Source organism: Rhinoderma darwinii (genome assembly GCF_050947455.1).
Source record: "Rhinoderma darwinii isolate aRhiDar2 chromosome 2 unlocalized genomic scaffold, aRhiDar2.hap1 SUPER_2_unloc_2, whole genome shotgun sequence".
In the NCBI taxonomy this organism is placed as follows: Eukaryota; Metazoa; Chordata; class Amphibia; order Anura; family Rhinodermatidae; genus Rhinoderma; species Rhinoderma darwinii.
Genome location: NW_027461685.1, coordinates 152,240 through 165,963, shown reverse-complemented (window position 1 = coordinate 165,963; position 13,724 = coordinate 152,240). Strand labels below are relative to the sequence as shown.

The 13,724-nt window shown below is 38.3% G+C and overlaps 1 protein-coding gene across 1 annotated transcript in view; it reads left to right on the top strand.

Annotated features, from left to right (window-relative positions):
• Positions 1–13,724, top strand: part of ARRB1 (arrestin beta 1) — a 186,022-nt gene that overhangs the window by 126,617 nt on the left and 45,681 nt on the right. The window lies entirely within an intron of this gene.

The following is a 13,724-nucleotide window of genomic DNA, read 5'->3' as shown; positions in this document are numbered from 1 at the left end:
ACCATTCATACCCTCACCATTATTAATAGCACTTGTACTGGCACAATTCATACCCTCACCATTATTAACAGCACTCGTACCTGCACCATTCATACCCTCACCATTATTAATAGCACTTGTACTGGCACCATTCATATCCTCACCCTCTGGACCAGCAGTAAAAAGTGTTTTTGGGCCGGATGTTATCGCCTCGGTGTCATCAGGTTTCCCCTCCACCTCATTAGCGTGACATTTATTTACTTGAGACAATCCTTCCTTCTTAGAGCCAGCAATGCCCAGACTCGCCCTGGCAAAGCTGGCTCCCGGGCTGGGGATTCATGTGACGCAGCCACCAAAGGAATACTAGTGACTGTGCCACCGGACCCAATGACCGCAAGCTTGGGGGGACATTCAACCGTGCCGTCAGTCCCAGCAGCCCCTTCATGCTGCCGCCGCTCAGTAGCACCAACGGATTCCAGGGACACTGGAATATTCGCCCCCAGCTCTGGTGTCGAGCCGCCCCCCATTACTGAAGAGGAAACCTGAGCACCAGAGCTTTGTTCTGCACCCAACGCTGGGCCACCAACATTATCTGGCGCTATTGACGCCTTAAAAACGCCACCAAAAACGCCACCACTACTACGACAAGCAGGGACATCAGCCTCCATTATTACGCCATCATTAATCTCCCCGCTTTCCTGCACCGGACCCACTTCAGGGCCCGGGCTAGGCTGGATCACGGGGCTTGTGCAGCGAGCTGACCCTGCGGCCAGCTGGGGTAGCACTGGGTGGGGGAACAAACTTAAAACTGACCTGTTCCTCCACGATTTTTCCAGCCTTTCTGGATTTTAGTCGCCGCCGGGCTTTGCGCTTTGCTGCGCGCTTGGCATTAACTTTCTCCTCTGGACCCAAGTCCGCGCCAAAAGAAAAATGCTGCAGGCTCACCGGAGACTGGAGCTGCCGTATTTCCGCCATCAGCCTCCCACCTGAATTGCTGCTGCTGATGTCCTGGTCACAGGTGTCCCCCTCACCAGCTGAGCTGGAGTCCGGGGGTAAAGCCACTTGCTCTGCAGGCAGCTCGCTGCACGTACTCCGCTGACCAGACGCACCCGGACACATTTCCTCCTCCTCACCCTCATCATCCGTCTGCTTTCCAGGGTCACAGACACCCTTCATTGCCCGGAACCGATCATCATTAAGGAGTTTCTCCTTGAAAGGTCCACTATTCTCCAAAATAAATCCCCGCTTTTCTTTCAGGGCATCCACCTCAGATTTGAGATCCCTGATAGTCGCCATTACTACCAACCTCTTTGCTCCAGAAGTGGCGTGCGACCAAACCCGGGCTGCTTTCAGCTCCTCCTGGAGCTTCCGAATGGCCTTCCCGGCGTCCTCATACCCACGGAGGCGCTCCGCAACACGGGAGCTAAAGGTCGTTGTTGACTCCGTGGCACGTAGTTCACCCCAATCTGCCTCCACACCATCATGCATGCTCTGCTGCACATCTCCAGGAGCGATCCTGCTGGCTGCAACACTAGGAACCTTGCGGCTTTCCTGGCTTTCTGTCCTGGTTTCAGGCGGGGACAGGATCGGGGCCACATCGCTGTGACCCCGACTAGATCTTCTCACCCCCACAACTTCGGCCGGTTGCTGAACGCTCCCGCTACCCGCCGGCCTAGACCGGGTAACAGGAGGCTGAGAAGCACTTGGCTGGGAAGAACTTCCTCTCATCCCAAGCAGCAAACTCTCTCCCTGGAGAGGAAAGAGCCGACACCCGGAAAGAGCTTCCTCCAACACACAGACAGCACACACCCGCTCCTCCTGCCCTGTATACTGGGTGTAATTCTCAGTATCTGTATTATTCTGTATATATAGAGACTGCACAGTACCACTTCTCCTGTCCTGTATACTGGGTGTAATTCTCAGTATCTGTATTATTCTGTATATATACACACTGCACAGTACCACTTCTCCTGTCCTGTATACTGGGTGTAATTCTCAGTATCTGTATTATTCTGTATATATACACACTGCACAGTACCACTTCTCCTGTCCTGTATACTGGGTGTAATTCTCAGTATCTGTATTATTCTGTATATATATACACTGCACAGTACCACTTCTCCTGTCCTGTATACTGGGTGTAATTCTCAGTATCTGTATTATTCTGTATATATACACACTGCACAGTACCACTTCTCCTGTCCTGTATACTGGGTGTAATTCTCAGTATCTGTATTATTCTGTATATATACACACTGCACAGTACCACTTCTCCTGTCCTGTATACTGGGTGTAATTCTCAGTATCTGTATTATTCTGTATATATAGACACTGCACAGTACCACTTCTCCTGTCCTGTATACTGGGTGTAAAAATGTATAGAAAGAAATGTAAAAAAACGTCTGCAGCGGAAATCAACAGAAATCCGCCACATCTAAACGTGACCTTATAGTAGGTATATTCTTGTATATAGGGGCAGTATTATAGTAGTTATATTCTTGTATATAGGGGGGCAGTATTATAGTAGTTATATTCTTGTATATAGGGGGCAGTATTATAGTAGTTATATTCTTGTATATAGGGGGCAGTATTATAGTAGTTATATTCTTGTATATAGGGGGCAGTATTATAGTAGTTATATTCTTGTATATAGGAGCAGTATTATAGTAGTTATATTCTTGTATATAGGGGGCAGTATTATAGTAGATATATTCTTGTATATAGGGAGCAGTATTATAGTAGTTATATTCTTGTATATAGGGAGCAGTATTATAGTAGTTATATTCTTGTATATAGGGGCAGTATTATAGTAGTTATATTCTTGTATATAGGGAGCAGTATTATAGTAGTTATATTCCTGTATATAGGGGGCAGTATTATAGTAGTTATATTCTTGTATATAGGAGGCAGTATTATAGTAGCTATATTCTTGTATATAGGAGCAGTATTATAGTAGTTATATTCTTGTATATAGGAGCAGTATTATAGTAGTTATATTCTTGTATATAGGGAGCAGTATTATAGTAGTTATATTCTTGTATATAGGGAGCAGTATTATAGTAGTTATATTCTTGTATATAGGAGCAGTATTATAGTAGTTATATTCTTGGATATAGGGGCAGTATTATAGTAGTTATATTCTTGTATATAGGAGGCAGTATTATAGTAGTTATATTCTTGTATATAGGGGGGCAGTATTATAGTAGTTATATTCTTGTATATAGGAGCAGTATTATAGTAGTTATATTCTTGTATGTAGGAGCAGTATTATAGTAGTTATATTCTTGTATATAGGGAGGCAGTATTATAGTAGTTATATTATTGTATATAGGGGCAGTATTATAGTAGTTATATTCTTGCATATAGGGGGCAGTATTATAGTAGTTATATTCTTGTATATAGGAGCAGTATTATAGTAGTTATATTCTTGTATGTAGGAGCAGTATTATAGTAGTTATATTCTTGTATATAGGGAGGCAGTATTATAGTAGTTATATTCTTGTATATAGGGAGGCAGTATTATAGTAGTTATATTCTTGTATATAGGGGCAGTATTATAGTAGTTATATTCTTGTATGTAGGAGCAGTATTATAGTAGTTATATTCTTGTATATAGGGAGGCAGTATTATAGTAGTTATATTCTTGTATATAGGAGCAGTATTATAGTAGTTATATTCTTGTATGTAGGAGCAGTATTATAGTAGTTATATTCTTGTATATAGGGACAGTATTATAGTAGTTATATTCTTGTATATAGGGGCAGTATTATAGTAGTTATATTCTTGTATATAGGAGGCAGTATTATAGTAGTTATATTCTTGTATATAGGGGCAGTATTATAGTAGTTATATTCCTGTATATAGGAGCAGTATTATAGTAGTTATATTCTTGTATATAGGGGGCAGTATTATAGTAGTTATATTCTTGTATATAGGGGGCAGTATTATAGTAGTTATATTCTTGTATATAGGGGCAGTATTATAGTAGTTATATTCTGGTATATAGGGAGCAGTATTATAGTAGTTATATTCTTGTATGTAGGGGGCAGTATTATAGTAGTTATATTCTTGTATGTAGGGGGCAGTATTATAGTAGCTATATTCTTGTATATAGGGAGCAGTATTATAGTAGTTATATTCTTGTATATAGGAGGCAGTATTATAGTAGTTATATTCTTGTATATAGGGGGCAGTATTATAGTAGTTATATACTTGTATATAGGAGCAGTATTATAGTGGTTATATTCTTGTATATGGGAGCAGTATTATAGTAGTTATATTCTTGTATATAGGAGCAGTATTATAGTAGTTATATTCTTGTATATAGGGGCAGTATTACAGTAGTTATATGCTTGTATATAGGGGGCAGTATTATAGTAGTTATATTCTTGTATATAGGAGCAGTATTATAGTAGTTATATTCTTGTATATAGGAGCAGTATTATAGTAGTCATATTCTTGTATATAGGGGCAGTATTATAGTAGTTATATTCTTGCATATAGGAGCAGTATTATAGTAGTTATATTCTTGTATATAGGGGGCAGTATTATAGTAGTTATATTCTTGTATATAGGAGCAGTATTATAGTAGTTATATTCTTGTATATAGGGGGCAGTATTATAGTAGTTATATTCTTGTATATAGGGGGCAGTATTATAGTAGTTCTATTCTTGTATATAGGAGCAGTATTATAGTAGCTATATTCTTGTATATAGGGGCAGTATTATAGTAGTTATATTCTTGTATATAGGGGGCAGTATTATAGTAGTTATATTCCTGTATATAGGGGGCAGTATTATAGTAGTTATATTCTTGTATATAGTGGCAGTATTATAGTAGTTATATTCTTGTATATAGGGGCAGTATTATAGTAGTTATATTCTTGTATATAGGAGCAGTATTATAGTATTTATATTCTTGTATATCGGGGCAGTATTATAGTAGTTATATTCTTGTATATAGGGGGCTTTATTATAGTAGTTATATTCTTGTATATAGGGGGCAGTATTATAGTAGTTATATTCCTGTATATAGGAGCAGTATTATAGTAGTTATATTCTTGTATATAGGAGCAGTATTATAGTAGTTATATTCTTGTATATAGGAGCAGTATTATAGTAGTTATATTATTGTATATAGGAGCAGTATTATAGTAGTTATATTCTTGTATATAGGAGCAGTATTATAGTAGTTATATTCTTGTATGTAGGGGCAGTATTATAGTAGTTATATTCTTGTATACATGAGAAGTATTATAGTAGTTATATTCTTGTATATAGGGGGTAGTATTCTAGTAGTTATATTCTTGTATATAGGGGGCAGTATTATAGTAGTTATATTCTTGTATATAGGAGGCAGTATTATAGTAGTTATATTCTTGTATATAGGGGGCAGTATTATAGTAGTTATAGTCTTGTATATAGAGGGCAGTATTATAGTAGTTATATTCTTGTATATAGGGGCAGTATTATAGTAGTTATATTCTTGTATATAGGAGCAGTATTATAGTAGTTATATTCTTGTATATAGGGGCAGTATTACAGTAGTTATATGCTTGTATATAGGGGGCAGTATTATAGTAGTTATATTCTTGTATATAGGAGCAGTATTATAGTAGTTATATTCTTGTATATAGGAGCAGTATTATAGTAGTCATATTCTTGTATATAGGAGCAGTATTATAGTAGTCATATTCTTGTATATAGGGGCAGTATTATAGTAGTTATATTCTTGCATATAGGAGCAGTATTATAGTAGTTATATTCTTGTATATAGGGGGCAGTATTATAGTAGTTATATTCTTGTATATAGGAGCAGTATTATGGTAGTTATATTCTTGTATATAGGGGGCAGTATTATAGTAGTTATATTCTTGTATATAGGGGCAGTATTATAGTAGTTATATTCTTGTATATAGGAGAAGTATTATAGTAGTTATATTCTTGTATATAGGAGCAGTATTATAGTAGTTATATTCTTGTATATCGGGGGCAGTATTATAGTAGTTATATTCTTGTATATAGGGGGCAGTATTATAGTAGTTATATTCTTGTATATAGGAGGCAGTATTATAGTAGTTATATTCTTGTATATAGGGAGCAGTATTATAGTAGTTATATTCTTGTATATAGGGGGCAGTATTATAGTAGTTATATTCTTGTATATAGGGGGCAGTATTATAGTGGTTATATTCTTGTATATAGGGGGCAGTATTATAGTAGTTATATTCTTGTATATAGGAGCAGTATTATAGTAGTTATATTCTTGTATATAGGGGCAGTATTATAGTAGTTATATTCTTGTATATAGGAGGCAGTATTATAGTAGTTATATTCTTGTATATAGGGGGCAGTATTATAGTAGTTATATACTTGTATATAGGAGCAGTATTATAGTGGTTATATTCTTGTATATGGGAGCAGTATTATAGTAGTTGTATTCTTGTATATAGGAGCAGTATTATAGTAGTTATATTCTTGTATATAGGGGCAGTATTATAGTAGTTATATTCTTGTATATAGGGGCAGTATTATAGTAGTTATATTCTTGTATATAGGAGGCAGTATTATAGTAGTTATATTCTTGTATACAGGGGCAGTATTATAGGGGTTATATTCTTGTATATAGGAGCAGTATTATAGGGGTTATATTCTTGTAAATAGGGGTCAGTATTATAGTAGTTATATTCTTGTATATAGGGGGCAGTATTATAGTAGTTATATTCTTGTATACAGGGAGCAGTATTATAGTAGTTATATTCTTGTATACAGGGGCAGTATTATAGGGGTTATATTCTTGTATATAGGAGCAGTATTATAGGGGTTATATTCTTGTATATAGGAGCAGTATTATAGGGGTTATATTCTTGTAAATAGGGGTCAGTATTATAGTAGTTATATTCTTGTATATAGGGGGCAGTATTATAGTAGTTATATTCTTGTATATAGGGGGCAGTATTATAGTAGTTATATTCTTGTATATAGGAGCAGTATTATAGTAGTTATATTCTTGTACATAGGGAGCAGTATTATAGGGGTTATATTCTTGTAAATAGGGGGCAGTATTATAGTAGTTATAGTTTTGTACTGTTTGTATGAAGCAATACAATCTTAAATGAAATAAAATAAAATACCGCTTCTGGCACAACTGGATAGAATAAGCTTTATTTTCAAGCAGATTGACAAGGATCGAGCAAAGGTAAGATCCAAGGAGATTTATTTGTATAGATTACGACAACGTGTTTCGGGGCCGGACCGGTCTTCGAAAGGCTGTGTTTTTTCTTGTTTGCTCACATACCTAGTGATACAATCTCGTTCTATTGTAAACTATATTTTATATCCGCGTCTTATTGCGGTTGATATAATGGCTGCTCGGTGATTGCTCTTGGAGAACACGGTGAGCGTCAGGTCACTTGGCACAGCAATACTGGAGAGTAATGGTTGTGGGTATGACAGCCCGTGCTGTGGTTTATGGAGTGTTTGGGTTTGTTCTGTCATGGAGGAATTATTTTAATAACGTGTTATGTACAGAATCCATTCAGAGGTCACCCGGCAGCGGCGTTGATATGACGGTCGGGATTATATTACTGTATAAAGCCTCAGGTCTGTCACATTAGATTTAAATTTAGCTTCGGAACTGGATTTCATCTGTTACTTTGTGATCTGCTGAGGGTTACATTTATAGCGGACAGAAGAAGATACAGAGTAGACGATGGCGGATTCACGTCTTTTGTGGAGTATAAAGTGAATTTGAACTGTACTTTGGGGGTGTCTATAGGGGGTCTCCCTGATGGAAACCCCTGATATATACTGTACCTTTAACTTGTGGCACTCAGTGGCATCCGTCATACACAGTCTCCCATGTTAAAAAAATGTATACCAAGGGGTACTCATTTTTTATATGATGTCCTCGTATGGAATAGTGACGTCCGGTACTCTGTCGTACAGCAAAAAATACCCCAAAAATTGTATTTTTGACTTATACCAGCCTATTTGATTTCCACATAAATTTGCGCTAATAACGTCATTGCCGTGTGTAATTTGCTTTCTACTGAGTACATTTGCATAAGATCATAACGGAACATCATTTTGGGGGTTTTAGGCGGTACTAAGGTGAGAAAGGTCAAGATATACTATATTTAGGGGTCTGTTTGGAGGTTGGTATTTAGGTGGTCTGGAGTCTGTATTTAAGGAGTCTGGACTGGGATCAGTATTTGTTAAGGGGTCTGTGTTTATTTAGGGTTTTGGCGGTGTCTGTATTCAATTTGGGGTGTGATGTGTCATATGAACTGTTTTTTATTTAAATGCCATAAGATAATTAATATAAATAGATCTATTACATTGACCGGTCCAGTTGAAATCCTTGCGTCTATACTGACTTGTATTCTCTGCTATCAGCCATTATCTTTATATTTGGATGACTCCTCTGTTTAGGATAGATTTGTAATGGATGATACTTTTGAAGACATGGGTATGAGGACATTGCAGGTAGACACTCCCTGATACTATACAACATCGGATTTAATTTGTCGAACTTCTGAAAGAATTTTTATTTTTTTTAAATTCCTGAACATTTTTGCTCGCGGAACATTCCAAGAATAAAGTATTTAATGTTTTGTGTATAAACAAAGTCACGAGCCAAGCAAAGCAGCGAGAAACCATCCTCTAAACAATTTACTAGGAGAATATCCCAGGAAACATCGCTGGGAATAGTGAGAGACAAAAGAATGAAGGGATCTGAGCCGTGTCCCTGTTGTTGCATTGGGGGAGGTAGTAGAGCTGGGACCACCATCCACTCCCAGAGGGGCTACAGTATTTTTGCATGTACTAGGCATGCACTACTAGTGATGTAGCTACAGGTGGCGCCAAGGTTGCTGTAATATCAAGGACTACATGCTCCTCTGCCACATAAGACACCAGTAGAAGGGAGTTGTAGGCACATTGGGAACCTGGAGCTTCAAGTTACTCTGGGCACTGCCATGGATACTATTAAATTCCAAAAGGAAGGGGCTTCAGTGTTTATGCATATGTCTAGTATGGGACTGGCATATACTATGGCATTGCTACAGGACCCATTGACTGCTGCAAGGAAGAGTTTCCAGTGCCCAGGCAGGTTACTGGTATGTACCTTGGCACTGCTTTGGGTCCGATCAAGGGGCTGCAGTGTTTGTTACTGATTATGGAATGTGTCATTGCACTGCTATGTGTCCCACGTAGGGGCTGCAGATGGTTACTGCTTATGGCATGATAAATAGCACTGCTATAGGTCCCACAAAGGGGCTGCAGTGATGGTTATTGCTTATGGCATGATAAATGGTACTGCTATGGGTCCCACAAATGGGCTGCAGAGTTTGTTACTGCTTATAGCATGTTTCATTACACTGCTATGGGTCCCACGAAGGGGCTGCAGTGATGGTAAGTTCTTATAGCATGTGCCATGGCACTGCTATGGGTCCCACAAAGGGGCTTCAGTGTTGGTTACTGCTTATGGCATGTGTCATGGCACTGCTATGGGTACTACGAAGAGGGTGCAGTGATGGTTACTGCTTATAGCATGTGTCATGGCAATGCTATGGGTCCCACAAAGGGGCTTCAGTGTTGGTTACTGCTTATGGCATGTGTCATGGCACTGCTATGGGTCCCACAAAGGGGCTTCAGTGTTGGTTACTGCTTATAGCATGTGTCATGGCACTGCTATGGGTCCCACAAAGGGGCTTCAGTGTTGGTTACTGCTTATAGCATGTGTAATGGCACTGCTATGGGTCCCACAAAGGGGCATTAGTATTGGTTACTGCTTATGGCATGTGTCATGGCACTGCTATGGGTCCCACGAACAGGCTGCAGTGATGGTTACTGCTTATAGCATGTGTCATGGCACTGCTATGGGTCCCACAAAGGGGCATTAGTGTTGGTTACTGCTTATGGCATGTGTCATGGCACTGCTATGGGTCCCACGAACAGGTTGCAGTGATGGTTACTGCTTATAGCATGTTTCATGGCACTGCTATGGGTCCCACAAAGGGGCATTAGTGTTGGTTACTGCTTATGGCATGTGTCATGGCACTGCTATGGGTCCCACGAACAGGTTGCAGTGATGGTTACTGCTTATAGCATGTTTCATGGCACTGCTATGGGTCCCACAAAGGGGCATTAGTGTTGGTTACTGCTTATGTCATGTGTCATGGCAATGCTATGGGTCCTTTTAATTTCCAAAAAGGAAGGTGCGACAGTGTTTTTTTGTGTATAGCATATAGTGCACACCATTAGATTCATTGCTGGTTCATAGTGGTTGGGGATGTTTCTGAGATTCTGAATTATGGAAGTCTCCAACCAGCTCCAGCAGAGAGTGGGATTTAGCCTTTTCCTATCTGCATAGTAGTAAGTGCAGCATTTACTATGTAAATCACCTGGATTGTGGGATTTTTAATTGAGTTGCATGCAATTGTACTATTCCTTATACAAAAAAAAATAAAACTCTCCGGTGAGTTTTGCTTATTTCCAATCAAGGAAACATTTTCACTAAGACAAAAATGACTATTGTCTTAGAAGAGCGAATATGGCTTAGAAATTGGAAATTGAAAAAATTCAGGGTGCACCTCATTTCACTGATCATGATAAATAATTCCATGTTCTGTAGGGAGGACAATAAATACATTTTGCAGCAATTCATGGACATGGTCTTATTGGTCGTGTTCTAGAGCAGAATAGAAGGGGCTTTTGACTCATTTTTCACAAATCTGGAATCTCTCATGGACACTTCCAGACTTGATAACTTCTGGTTTTATTATAGGGGCTGTAGGGACGCAGGATTCCCCATTGTAGATGCTGATAATGATATATAGGACCTGTCCAAATACGACAAGGTCATTCTCCTTCAGCTTTGTGGGTAGCCAAAAATGACTGGCCCCTTTAAATATGAGGCTGAGAGAGGTTCTGTCATTTATGATCCTGCATTTTGGTGAAAAAAACAAAAAACGGTCAGTTTTCTCTCGGATGCAATGCTCGGAAATGAATGTTAAGGAGTGTTGACAGGCAGACTGCCGGGCGTGAGGAGACTGTCCTGAACATGTAACAGTGAATCCCTCTTGGCGACACAGACACAAAGCCAAATTCATCTATGAAACTCACATTTAATGATGCATCACAAATAAAAAATAAAGCAACTTTGAAAATTGTTTTGCTTTAAACTCTATCGTTTTGTGTCTACAGCTATTATGCAGACCTATGTGTCTCCATGGTTACAGACTACAAGCAAACCCTGTGTAGTCTGATCCTGCAGACATGTGTTACTTTCTTCTGCTTCCTTTTCTACTGTGTGTAGGTTATAAAGAAGAGGGAGCTGAGTAGCCCATGACTGCAAGATCAGACTACACACTAGCTCCTCTTAGTGGTGACTGCAGGTAGCAGAATGTTATCATGTAACTCTATGGGAGCTGTATATATCTATATGTAGTGAGCTCCTTCTAGTGGTGGCTGCAGGCAGCAGAATGTTATCATGTAACTCTATGGAAGCTGTATATATCTGTATGTAGTGAACTCCCCCTAGTGATCGCTGCAGGTAGAATAATGTTATCATGTAACTTAATGGGAGCTGTATATATCTGTATGTAGTGAGCTCCCCCTAGTGGTGACTGCAGGCAGCAGAATGTTATCGTGTAACTCTATGGTAGCTGTATATATCTGTATGTAGTGAGCTCCTCCTAGTGGTGACTGCAGGTAGCAGAATGTTATCATGTAACTCTATGGGAGCTGTATATATCTGTATGTAGTGAGCTCCCCCTAGTGGTGACTGCAGGCAGCTGGAAAATTATTCTCTAACTATGTCAATGCAGGGGATTTGGAGCTTTCCATCTAAAACACGAAGCCCTGAACACAACAAAGACATAGTCTGAAATATAACAGCACAGTATTTTGGACCTGTTAATATAAAAAAAATGTTGTTTAAGGCTGGACATTTAATTTAAGTTAGTGTTCCAATAACGTTTCTTTCCAGCTGTTACATAACCACAACTCCCAGCATGACCTTCCAGTAGATTTAGAATAGCTGAAAAGCCACAGTTTGCAGACAATAGGAGCAGTGCTTCTTGTTACACTCATTGTCTTTTTAAAGGATTCAGATTAGCCCCCCCCGCACTCATTCCCCCTTCTTTATTGCTGCCCGAAGCTCATAATATCTAATCACAGCCACTGAGAGATTGCCATATAAAGCATTTATTTCCTTTCTGTAGTGCCATGCATGACTAAAAAGCCAAACAACCCAGGGGGGCCTCAGGGATGCACTGACTTTAATAAGTGCCATGCAGCTCTCAGCTAACAGGGGGCGCTGTGTTAAAGAATGATGGTAGTCAGGAATGTGGAAAACACTGTAGATGTAAGCTCAGGAGGCGAATTATCACAGGACAAAACGCTCCATGGACGAGTCTTACAATGTTATTCAACTGCAATATTACCTATTTTTGGAATCAAATCTACAGAGAAACATAGAAGTCAACGTGAAGTGCGGATATTGATATTAATTAGATCCACAGCTTATACATAAATCTCACAAACCTGGAAATCTGCCCAGAGCTCAGTTCCGTACACAGATTTCATGTTCATAACAATATTCACTGAACTGATCACCTGTAAATGCAGAAGACATGCCCCATCAATCACAAGAATAAAACTACTATAATACTGCCCCCTATATACAAGAATATAACTACTATAATACTGCTCCCCATATACAAGAATATAACTACTATAATACTGCCCCTATATACAAGAATATAACTACTATAATACTGTCCCCTATATACAAGAATATAACTACTATAATACTGCCCCATCAATCACAAGAATAAAACTACTATAATACTGCCCCCTATATACAAGAATATAACTACTATAATACTGCCCCCTATATACAAGAATATAACTACTATAATACTGCCCCCTATATACAAGAATATAACTACTATAATACTGCCCCCTATATACAAGAATATAACTACTATAATACTGCTCCTATATACAAGAATATAACTACTATAATACTGCCCCTATATACAAGAATATAACTACTATAATACTGCCACCTACATACAAGAATATAACTACTATAATACTGCTCCTATATACAAGAATATAACTAATATAATACTGCCCCTTATATACAAGAATATAACTACTATAATACTGCTCCATATATACAAGAATATAACTACTATAATACTGCTCCTCTACACAAGAATAAAACTACTATAATACTGCCCCCTATATACAAGAATATAACTACTATAATACTGCCCCCTATATACAAGAATATAACTACTATAATACTGCCCCCTATATACAAGAATATAACTACTATAATACTGCTCCTATATACAAGAATATAACTACTATAATACTGCCCCCTATATACAAGAATATAGCTACTATAATACTGCTCCTATATACAAGAATATAACTACTATAATACTGCCCCTATATACAAGAATATAACTACTATAATACTGCCCCTATATACAAGAATATAACTACTATAATACTGCCCCCTATATACAAGACTATAACTACTATAATACTGCTCCTATATACAAGAATATAACCACTATAATACTGCCCCTATATACAAGAATATAACTACTATAATACTGCCCCTATATACAAGAATATAACTACTATAATACTGCCCCTATATACAAGAATATAACTACTATAATACTGCCCCTATATACAAGAATATAACTAATATAATACTG